Raw genomic sequence first — 12,196 nt, 5'->3', positions numbered from 1 at the left:
TTGTCTTTCAATGTTTTGTGTATAATTAGTACGAATATGGATATCTTTGCATTTTCTTCTATTTGAAATTCTTAGGTGTGTAGATTAAAGTTTTCCATCAATTTTCCAAAGTGCCTAGCCCTTTTTTTTTCATTATTTAATTCACTCTTTCTGTCCCTTTCTTCTTCCTCTTCTGGTAGTCCCATTATTCATATGTTGGTGTATTTAATATTTCTCTGAGTTCAGTTTTCTTCATCCTTATAGTCTATAATTCAATCAATGGTCAGGGAGAGGTTGTGCTCCAGTGCAAAGCCTGCTTGAGATTCTCTCTCTTTCTCTTTCTGCCCCTCTCCTATTCTCTCTCTCTCTCTCTCAAAATAAATAAATGAACTTTAAAATGATAAAATAAAATAAGATAAAATAAAATAATAAAAAAATGAGATTATCTCCCAGTTGCATAGAACATTAATCTAAAGATGACTTTAAAGGAGATGGTAGACAGAGTAATGACCTCCAAAAAATGTGGATGTTTTAATACCCAAACTCATGACTATGTTATGTTACCTGGCAAATAAAAATTTAAGGTTGCAGATTAATCAATATGATAATCATCTAATTTAAATTAATGAATTTTTAATGAATTGCCAGGTTTGTCCAATGTAATCATAACTCTTAAATGGGAAAAAGAAGGTAGAAAAGTGAATATCAGATGTGATGTGAAACAGACTTGACTCACCATTGCTGGCCTTGAAGATGGAAGGGAGCCAAGAGCCAAGGAATGTGGGTGGCCTCTAAAAGCTGGAAAAAAAAAAACAAAAACAAGAAAAGTGATTCTTCCCTAGAACTTTCAGAAGGAACCAGCCCTGCTGACACCTTAGTTTAACACCTTGAGATCCATTTCAGACTCCTGTCTTCCAGAGCTGTACAATAATGAATTTGTGTTGTTTTAAGCCATTAAGTCTGTTTTGTTGTTGTTGTTGTTATAGCAACAATAGAAAACAAAAACAAGGTCACTGGGCTTTATACACACGTTTTACAAATGAAATAGTAAGGCTCAGAGAAGTGAGGTGACTAGCTACAAATCCCAGAGGTAGTAGAGGCGGAACATGCTGATTTAAATTTTCCACACAACCCAGACACCAGCCTGCATAGTCATCTCTAGCACTGATAAAATGGGAATGATAACACATGATTTCCAGGCTAAACTGTGGCTTAAAAGATCTAGTCCCATGACTGGCAAAGACCTCATCATCATCAAATGCTAGCCTGGGTGTCCACTGCCCTCATCTCTCCTTTTTCTACCACTTCTATTCTAACAAAACACTTTCTTGTATCAAATCATGTCTCCCATCCATAGCTTCTACACATCATTCTTGACTCTATCCTTCATGTTATAAAGAAAATACCTATACCTGAAAGTATTTGATATAGGTAATAATCCTCCAAAATGTTCTTCTTCAGGCCAAGTGTCCTGGATTTTATTCTTCATCTGGCATGGATCAGAACTCTTGACTCCTTGCTTCTGTTCCACATGTAAAAAGTATTACTTCACTCAGAAGCATTCTTTCTGAAAGTGACATCTAGAATTTTATGAAACATTCATTTACCTGTTACAAGAGCAGAGCTGAACAGGGCAATTTTCTACACAGTTCTATTAATGGTTTCTAGATCTCACACTGGGTTGCATCTCCCCCCATGAGACAACTATTGAGGGCTGGGGGCTCTCAAGTCCTTAAAAAAGTCATGTAGCATTTGTTCACATTTAAAATGAACATCTTGGGGTGCCCGAATAGCTCAGTTGGTTAATCGTCTGACAAGTTCAGGTCATGATCTGTCAGTTCAAGAGTTCAAACCGCATGTCAGGCTCTGTGGTGACAGCTCAGAGTTTGGAGCCTGCTTCAGATTCTGTGTCTCCCTCTTTCTCTTCCTCTTCCCCACTCACACTCTGTCTTTCTCTTTCTTTCAAAAATAAATAAGCATTAAAACTATTTTAATTAATAAAATAAAATAAAACACATATCCTTTAAAGTCTGACCCATCTTTCCAAATTATTAAACCTTTTGTATATGCTCTCTTTGTCATGCCATATAATTTAGATCTTCATTTACCTACCAGGCTGGTGTCATATTACATGTAACACAATCACAGGTAAACATGTAAGAATGAGAGTTGGATGAGCATTAGGAATTTTAGAGAGCCCTCAGTAGAGTAGATCCCAGAATTTTAGATCTTGTGGATCAAGAAAAATTTTAAATAAATTGTTAGAGACCAACTAGAATTAATGGTCTCTTATTCTGACAAAAGAGATGTTCATGAAAATAGAAAAACAATAACATATACTCATACTATATCATAATTTTAATATTCAAAAAATAGCAAGAGCAGAAATCTCAAAATGAAAATCAGTCATTTCTTTAAAAAAAGACAGTAGATATCTATATGCACACACACACACACACACACCAATGAATATATATACTCCATACAGTATAATTGTCTGTATTTTTTCATTTATCCACAGATCAGTGAAAACTTCTTCAAGGTTGACACGTGTCCTTGAAACAATTTAGTGACCACTCTCATATTTTGTCTAATTATATTCAGTATCCTAAATATGTTTCATTCATTCATTTATTCACATATTTTTAAGTAGTTTGATGAGTTTTTAATGTTTTCTCCATATTCTAGGATGTGATATATACAAATAGAAAAACTGGAAATTTTGTAGGGCCTGTTATTTCTGTCTACTCTTTATCCATATTGCACTTCAATTTTCTCTTTCTAATATCTATTTTATCTTATTTAATGCAAAAGTATTTTTCATTGACAAAGAAGTTATAAACAAAATACTACCACATGGCTGCCTCTCTTTTATATCACATGCATGTCTATAAAATATACAGTCTTTTATTTCAGTAACATAATACAAAAGAGGGAGAGTATATCTATCTCCTACATAAGGGCACGACTTGAAATTGAAAGATAAAATACAGTTTCTGCCCTTGCATATCTTATAGCCTGAGTTGGCCCACAGTAACACTTAAAAATTAAGTAATTTCACATTATATAACTCTTCTTGAGAATGTGGAGAATCTGTTATCACCAGGACCCACTCAACAATACTCAAGAGGAGCTGAGTGATTTCTACACCCTTGGATGTGGCAAGCTTTCTTCATTTTGTTCCAGTCCCTGCCATTCCTGAGGGTTGTCTACACAGTGAGGCTGAGTGTTGGGTTGCATCACTCATGCAATGCACCCATGTCTTTATCAGACGTGGCAGGAAATAATACTGACTTTTATTAAACCTGGCCTCACTTCACTCGCTTCTATTACTAAGCTAGAGGGTAAACAGACAAGCCAAGAGGAGATTACAGTATTAGGACAATATGTGCAGTAATGGAAATAAGTATCATACCATATACATGAGGTGTACCAAACAAATGAAACCACATCTTATACTCTAGTTCAGTGTAGCTATGTTTAAAAGTTCAAGCAATGCTGTGAATTGTAAGCTGGCCACGGTTGCAGTGCCAGCTAAACTGTGGCCTTTTCCTGGCACAACCTCAATGAAGCAGGGCTTATTTTGTCCCACCCAGGGACTGAATATTTTAATGGTCATGGATTTGCTTCACACAGGTGCTAGTTTCAGTCCCAGTGGTGTGTGTCATATTCTGGCAAGAAGCACTGCGTGAAAGTTTTCAAGGCTGAAAATAAAGCCTAGAAAAACATGCAAACAATGTACTGTTTGTGGATTTGGATTTCTTCTTCTTCTGGAAAGAATTCTAACATTTCTACCATGTTCCCAGAAGGAAAGACTTTTTNAAAAAATTTTTTTTTTTTTTTTTTTTTTTTGTCTTTCTTTCTACTTACTGACATGGAATGTCAGGTATTTAGGGGAACTAATTGTATCAGTCTGCCAACTTCAGAACCATGGTAATTTGTAGTAGGATTGACTGGTATTGGCAAAAGAGAAAATAATTCTCTTTTGAGTTTTCATTTTTCCAGTATGCTTTAAAGAAGCACAGGTGCAAAGCCTTTGCAGTCAAGAAAAACAACAAAATTTATACATACTTGAAGCTAATACCACCTTCTTATGAAGTAAAATAATCTTATCTGAAGTATGAACTAATTTATATGCTAGTAGAACAAAGCTGAGACCCTTGTAATTTTTGTGAATCATAGCTAACAATCCAAGGTCATTTCTCAGTCCCAGCCTTTCCCTAAACTCTGTGCTGATGACTGAAATGTTAGATACCTAGAGTATGTCTGCTAAATATGTAAAGGAGGGAAGTCTCTCTCCTTTCTGCAGTTCCATGTTTGGGAGGTTTAGATCTTTTATTCAAATGAAACTGACAATTTAATAAGATAAACCAGGCATTTAAAAAAAAAGACGGGGGGGGCCTGGGTGGCTTAGTCGGTTAAGTGTCCGACTTTCGCTTAGGTCATGATCTCGCGGTTCGTGGGTTCGAGCCCCGCGTCGGGCTCTGTGCTGACTGCCAGCTCAGAGCCTGGAGCCTGTTTCAGTCTGTGACTCCCTGTCTCTCTGACCCTCCCCTGCTCACGCTGTCTCTCTCTCTCTCTCCTAGAAATAAAAAACATTAAAAAAAAAAAAAAAACAGGCATATAGAAACACAGAGTTTGATCAATCCAGGATTTTATTTCTAATCTCCACCTTAGCACAGTGACCCGCTGTGTGTTTCCACGTTCTAGTTTCCAGGTGGTCACATACCACCTCTGATCTGCTCACCTAGACTATGAATAATCAAGTATGTCTTAGTCTAGAGTAAGATGTTATTGTTACATTCTCTTCTGGCTATCCTTGCTGGATAGAGAAGGTAGGCGTTCAAGATCATCTCATTTCATCATAATGTCAGTTGCACTCATTGTTTTCTTAGGACATCTGGACCTGTTCTTCCACCAAGATCTTTCATCTCTACACCTTATACCTGACCTCTAACTGTTCCACCTCAACTTGGAAAGCAACACACACTGCAGTTTTCAATTTTGCTCTCTCTCTTTCTTCCTATCTCAAAATAAGCTGAAAATTTATAAAATCATCTTCTAAGTGTTAATATCTAGTAACTCTTCACCCAATTCCAATTAACCTACACATCTTGAATAGCAAGGGTTGCAAAAGTAAGACTCATTTGCTGAAGATTTACTCACTTCCCATTGGATAGAGACTTGCATAAGGAGAATTTCGTAAAATTATACCAAAGTTTTAACCATTTCTCACTAAGTTTCTGAACACTGCTATTATGTTACTTTCTGATATACCTTTATATCCGGTTGTCTTTTAACAGTTGTACAGTATACAAGATATATGTATGACTATTAAAACAAGTACCTGGAGAGGAAAAAGAAATAGTTAAAAGGGGAGGTGACATCAGCAAGACAATGAAACAGAAAACTTTGGACCCTTTTTCCCCCCATAGACACACAGATTCCACAACGAATGGACCAATTCCACCTGTGAGAAATTCAGAAACCAGTTGAGAAACACATGCATCCCAGGTGCAGGCAAAAACAGTCACACTGAAGCCAGTAGGAAAATCTGAGAAACCTTTCAACATAATTCCTCCCCCAGCACAGAACCATATAATTAGAGGGAAACCTTAAGCTCTTATCTTCACCGTGAGGAGATGAGGAAAGGACTGGACCATATACCCAACATTCTGGTTTTTCTAAGGGATGCCTGAGGGACTGATTTCTGTCTTGCCTAATTCTGAGTTTTAACTAAAAAAGGACCCCAGATTGGGAGCCATTGAGAATGAAGACAACAATTTAGCATGTAAACTCTTGCCGTAGCGCTTCCCCTGCCTCAGAGGAGAGCAAGCATGTAAAAAACTCTAAATCCCATGCTTCTTTTGGAGAAGGAAGGATTTGGACCATGCCTCCAAGGTCACAACTTTTCCAGGGGCTGTCAAATAATTGGTTTCTGTTGCTCATGTCTCAGACAGCTTATGGTCCCAAGAATACTGTAGATCTACTAGAGTTCTGGAGAAGGCTTAGACTTGTATGCATTCATCTCCCCCCAGAGCCCGTTCCCAAACTCAGTGCAACACAGCTGGTAAGATTCCTACTCCCTGGCTTATCTCTGGAAGTGAAAGAGAACACAGATATATAAAACATATATCTAATAAGCAGTTTATATCCAAAATATATAAGGAACTCTTATAAGGCAAAGAAAAAGAAAGAAAGAAGAAAGAAAGAAAGAAAGAAAGAAAGAAAGAAAGAAAGAAAGAAAGAAAGAAAGAAAAAAGAAAGAAAGAAAGAAAGGGAAAGAAAAAAGAAAAGAAAAACAAAGAAAAGAAAAAAGAAAAAATGAAAGAAAAAAGAACAAAACCCAAAACATAACCACCGATAAAAAAAATTATCTCAATTTTAAAATGAACAAAGAACTTGAATAGATATTTCTTCAAAGAAGACAAACAAATAGCCAACTGGTATGTGAAAGATAATCAATATCACAATTCATTAAAAAATTATAGAACCAAAACCACAATGAGATACCACCTCACACCTATTAAGATGGCTATTATTTTTTTAACCCAAAATAACAAGTGGTGGCAAGGATATAGAAAAAAATGAAACCCTTAAACACACTTGGTGTGAATATAAAATGATGTAGCTGCTATAGAAAACAGTGTGGAAGTTCCTAGAGAGATTAAAAATATAACTACTATATTATCTAGCAATCCTATTTTCTGGATATTTATCCAAAAGAATTGATAACAAGACCCCAAAAAGATATTTGCATTCCATTGTTCATTGAAGCATTATTCACAATAGTCAATAGTCAAGAGGTAGAAACAACCTAAATGTCCACTGACAGATGGACAGATGAATGGATAGAGAAGATATGGTATATATATAATATTTAGAGACAATATAATATTATAGAGTATAATATAATAAAATAAATATAACATATTTTAATATTATACAGGCTTTAAAAAGAAGGAAATCCTGCCATATGTGCTAGCATGGATAAACCTTGAGGACACTGTGTTAAGTGAAATAAGCCAATCACAGAAAGACAAATGCTACATAATTCCACTTATATGAGGTATCTAAATAATCAAGTAAAAGCAGAGTTTCATGGTAGTAATAAGTGTTATAAAAATTTGCACATATGCGTTGATAAGATATAGGCATGGATATAAAAATAAAGAGGAGGGGTGCCTGGGTGGCTCAGTCAGTTAAGCATCTGACTCTTTTTTTTTTAATGTTTATTTATTTTTGAAGGAAAGAGAGACAGAGCGTGAGCTGGGGAGGGGCAGAAGAGAGGGAGACACAGAATCCAAAGCAGACTCCAGGTTTTGAGCTGTCAGCACAGAGCCAGTCACAGGGCTCGAACTCAACAACCGCAAGATCATGACCTGAGCCAAAGTCAGTGACCCAACCTACTGAGCCACCTAGGTGCCTCAAACATCTGACTGATTTTGGCTCAGGTCATGATCTCGCAGTTTGTGGGATAAAGCCCCACGTTGGGCTCTGTGCTTAGCATGGAGCCTACTTGGGATTCTCTTTCTCCCTCTCTCTGTCCCTCCTCTGCTTGTTTACTTTCTCTCTCTCTCTCTCTCTCTCAAACTAAATAAACATTTTTTAAGAAGGTGAAGAAAAGTTTTTCAACAGCACTAATTATTGGGGAAATGCAAACAAAACCACAAAGAGATGTCACCTTACACCTGTTAGAATGGTTAAAAATCAAAAACACAAGAAAGAATAAGTGTTGACAAGGATGTGGAGAAAAAAAGGAATGCTCACACACTGTTGGTGAAAATGAAATTTGTACAACAGCTATGGAAAACAGTATAGATGTTCCTCAAAAAATTAAAAATAGAATGAACATATTATTGAATAATTCCACTACTGAGTATTTATGGAAAAAACAAAACAAAACAAAAATATTCATTCCAAAGATACATGCATGCCTATGTTAGTGTAGCATTATTTGCAATAGCCAAGATGTGGAAGCAATCCAAGTATCCATCCATAGATAAATGGATATAGAAGATATATAAGAAACATATAATGGAATATATCAACTGTAAATAAAGAATGAGATCTTACCATTTGTGATAACCTAGAGGGTATAATGCTAAGAGAAATAAGTAAATTAGAGAAAGGTAAATACAATATGATTTCATTCATATGTGGAATTTAGGAAACAAAGCAAATGAACAAATAAAGAAAAAGAGACAAACAAAAAAAAACCCCACAGACTCTTAAGTACAGAGAAAAATTGGTGGTTTCCAGTGGGAGCTGGAGAGATGGGTGACATAGGTGGAAGGGATTGAGTGCACTTACTGTGATGAGCCCTGAGTAATGTCTAGAATTGTTGAATCTTTATATCATACACCTGAAACTAGTATAACAAATGTATGTTAATTATACTTCAAATAGATAGATAGATAGATAGATAGATAGATAGATAGATAGATAGATAAAAGTTCTGACATGAAGAAACAATTGGAAGGGGGTACAGGATGCCAAGAAGTATGGAAATGATTTTATCTTGCACTTTCTTCGTATCAAGAACTGTCCCAGTTATACGACCCTTATAATAAAGATGCAGAGCTCAATAGAAAATTTTCATCAAGACTAGAAAGAGTAGAATTCATGAGTCTTGGTGATTTTAAAAAACTGATATAAACACTTAAGGACATAAAAACTACTCTTTAAATGAGAAAACATGTAACTAAAATAAGCAATGTTTCTTCTTTCTTTTACTCTCCCTCTATCTTTTCCCTTCTTACCTATCCATCCGCTACCACACACATAAACACATACACACACACATCTAATTATGTGTGGAATGGCTATTTGGAGTTTTTTTCCTCAAAGTATTATGCAATCTTAAGTTTTGGTTTTAAAAATATCAAAAGTTGTTTTCTTCTTATTTCTCTAGGCTTTCATTTTGATTCTTTGCAGCTTATCTTAAGAATTCTAAGACCTTGATAAAACTTACAATGAAGAATGATGTTGCCTAGGGAATGTCCATGAGCTAGCTAGGTATCTCATTTCAGCCACTTTGATAAAATGTAAACAGTATGGAATGCAGATTATGATTGGTCTGTTTTCATTCTCTTCTCTTGTGATAATGGCTATCAGTTATGCATATACATGAATCAGCATTTTTCCTTCTTTTTTTTTTTTTTTAACAAAAGCAATGAGATCCTAAAGTAACTCTGAAGATAACAGAGTTCATGTGGTTTTTGAAGTTCTTTAGATACGTAACCAAATTTTGAACATTGTCTATCTGGCATATGGAATACTAATACTATATCACGTTTGTGGATGTTTTAAGGCAAATACAGTGACAGAACTATTTAGTTTGTTTTCAGTAGATGACTACAAAATTTAGAATGAAATGCTTGGTGTATGTACTAATTTTCCTGTGTAAGTTTATTCACACTCAAGTTATTAACCTTCAATAGCAGGGCTGCAAATGTAACTTCTCTTATGCTACAGAATGCAATATCGGCTTATTTACTGCTTGAATATTCTAATCTAAATTGAAATCATCCTTTCTGGATCATACTTCTACAGCTCAGTGGGCCTGTTAGTCTGATAAGAGTGTCTCTGAACCCATATGTATTACGTCCTTTCTTTGGTCAGGGCTCAAATGTCCACAATCACATGCTCTAGATATTTGCACATAAATGAGGATAGTCTATGGAATGTGAAGCCATGTTCTACCCAAATCTGAAACTACTTCAGCTTAGTCTTTCAACAGTTATCTTTAATTTGACCTTGAAATGGTGATTGTTTTTCATCCTCAAGGAATATGCCAGAATCACAAACAACACTTAGTTGATTCACTCTTGTTTATCTTGCCAAACAAAAGTTCTTTATCAGTCTCACATTGACACACCACCCTGGCATCATAACCTGAGTCAGACAGTCATTAAAACCCTCTGAAAGCACTTGATATAAAAGTCATCGTTCTTCCCTGGTACCTATTTTCTTCTTGGTCAATGGCTTAGGAACACCAGAGCCATTTTCCACCCATTGTTTAGGGTTCCCATCAATTATTACAAAATACATTTAATTTTAAGTCCAGATTATTTATGCTATTGTGTGAGACATTTGAACAACCCTAAATTAACACATAGGAAAAGAAACAGAATATATTTTCTTTATTTGTTCCTGTCAACAGAAGGCGTATTAGCATCAGCCATAATATACTAACACTTTCCACAATCAGGGCACAGAGAATAACAATAAATATAAGATATGGTCACAATGAAAACTAAAGATCTAGTTTGGTAGAAAAAGCACCAACAGATTTTTGTGTCTATATTACCAAAGGTACCAATATATTAACAATAGTGTTACGTGCAAAAAGACTGGCATTGAAGTTTAATTCACAAGCATCAGAGAATAAAAGGAAGGAGAAAAGAGCTGGAATGAATCAGTGACATCTGAGAGAAGAAGTGGGTCTCAACTTGGCTGTGAAAAACAGGGTGGGCTTAGAAATGTAGAGTGGGAAATAGGGTCTTCTGGACACACACCTTAAAATTAACATTGCAAGTTAATTCAGACTTCAGAGAAAAAAGACTAATATTCTCAGGATATTTTTCAGACAGGCATGGACAGTAGTGATAACTGTAGGCAAATGTGTGTGTGTTAAATGGTATATTAGGGACACAGTGCTAGGAAAATTTTGCCCTAAGGGCTGAAACACACACACACACTGCATTTACTCAAGACACATATATGTGAATGTTCAGTTCAGCAGCATAAAATAATTGGGCAACATAATAGTGTTATCTTGCAGAAACACAGAGCAAAAAATTTAAACTATATCAGATTAGACAAGTTATCTTTAACCCTTCTGTTGTCAGAGAAAATAAAAACTCCTGAGATAGCAAAGGCGAATGAACTCTATCCTTTCCCTGCCCTGGATCCACTTCAGGCAGCCTTCAGAGTGTGTGTATAGAAATGCAAGAAAGGATCCTCGGCCAGAAAAGTGTCCGGGAGTGGAGGAAAGAACAGGCTCGGACAGTTGTGATAACACTGATGGCAACACCAGTAGATCTCACAGCAAGCCCGAGATAAATTGGTTCTGCCACTGTTAGAATTTTAATTACATATTATGCCCAATTGTGGCTGATTTCCAATGAATCTCTATATAATCTTATTCCAGTTTTTTAATTTTTTAAATGTTTTTTATTTATTTCTGAGAGAGAGATACAGCGTGAACAGGGGAAGGTCAGAGAGAGAGGGAGACACAAAATCCAAAACGGGCTCCAGGCTCTGAGCTGTAAGCACAGAGCCCGACGCGGGACTCCAACACGCGAACTGTGAGATCATGACCTGAGCCGAAGTCGGACGCTCAACTGACTGAGTCACCCAAGTGCCCCAATTTTATTCCAATTTAAAAAGTCTTCTTAGACACATTTAACCAAAACATATATATATAATTATAAATATCCAGGTTCAGGTATTGTTAAGCAATTTGTCAAAACAGATTTTGAGACAAACTCAAAAGTAAAAGAGGAAATACATATAACTTAAGAAGAAGTTAAATACTGTGGGGCTTACAATAAGTATTTGCTCTCACTGTCTTTTAAGTGAAAATACGAAGTGTTTTCAGAAAAAAAAAAAAAGAAACGTTCCAGTGGGAATGTGTCAAATATTATAATCCATAGCCTAAATCTATGGAGAAATAAAACATTCTTCTTAGGTAAATTAAATTTTGAACTCTCATACGGAGTTTGAAAACCGTAATTTCTTTTATCCCAACACATTGCAAATCTTGTAGGCATTCACTGGCTGAATTAAAACACAAAACAAAACAAAAACATGTAAAGTGTGTTTTGAAATAGCAGCATCAGAAGAGTGAAAGAGAAGAAGTTCTCTCTTCCTGTTGGCTCTCCTCCTCCGCACATTTTCATCTGTCATACTGAAATAAATAAGACAGCCAAGGGTTTCTTTCTCCCACAGTGCTGTTTGTGGTTAAGGAAACAATAAAGGATATTGTTACAAATAGGTAGGCAATATAATGAGAAAAAGAAGTGGCCTGTGGTCATAGCTGCAGCTGTGCAGGCAAGACATAAAGTTTTCAAGGGTGTAAGAAAGCAGCCAGAAACACCCATTAAAGAATAAAGAGGTTTTTGACTGCTGTGTACAATAAGATTATTTGTAACGTATTAGCTACTACTAAGCTTAAAGTTCTGGTCATAGACTTTAAAGTTTATGAGTGACT

This window comes from Crocuta crocuta, unplaced genomic scaffold (assembly GCF_008692635.1).
Source record: "Crocuta crocuta isolate KB4526 unplaced genomic scaffold, BGI_CrCroc_1.0 scaffold305, whole genome shotgun sequence".
Taxonomy (NCBI): domain Eukaryota; kingdom Metazoa; phylum Chordata; class Mammalia; order Carnivora; family Hyaenidae; genus Crocuta; species Crocuta crocuta.
The sequence above is the reverse complement of the archived record's forward strand: the minus strand, read 5'-3'. Positions refer to the sequence as shown.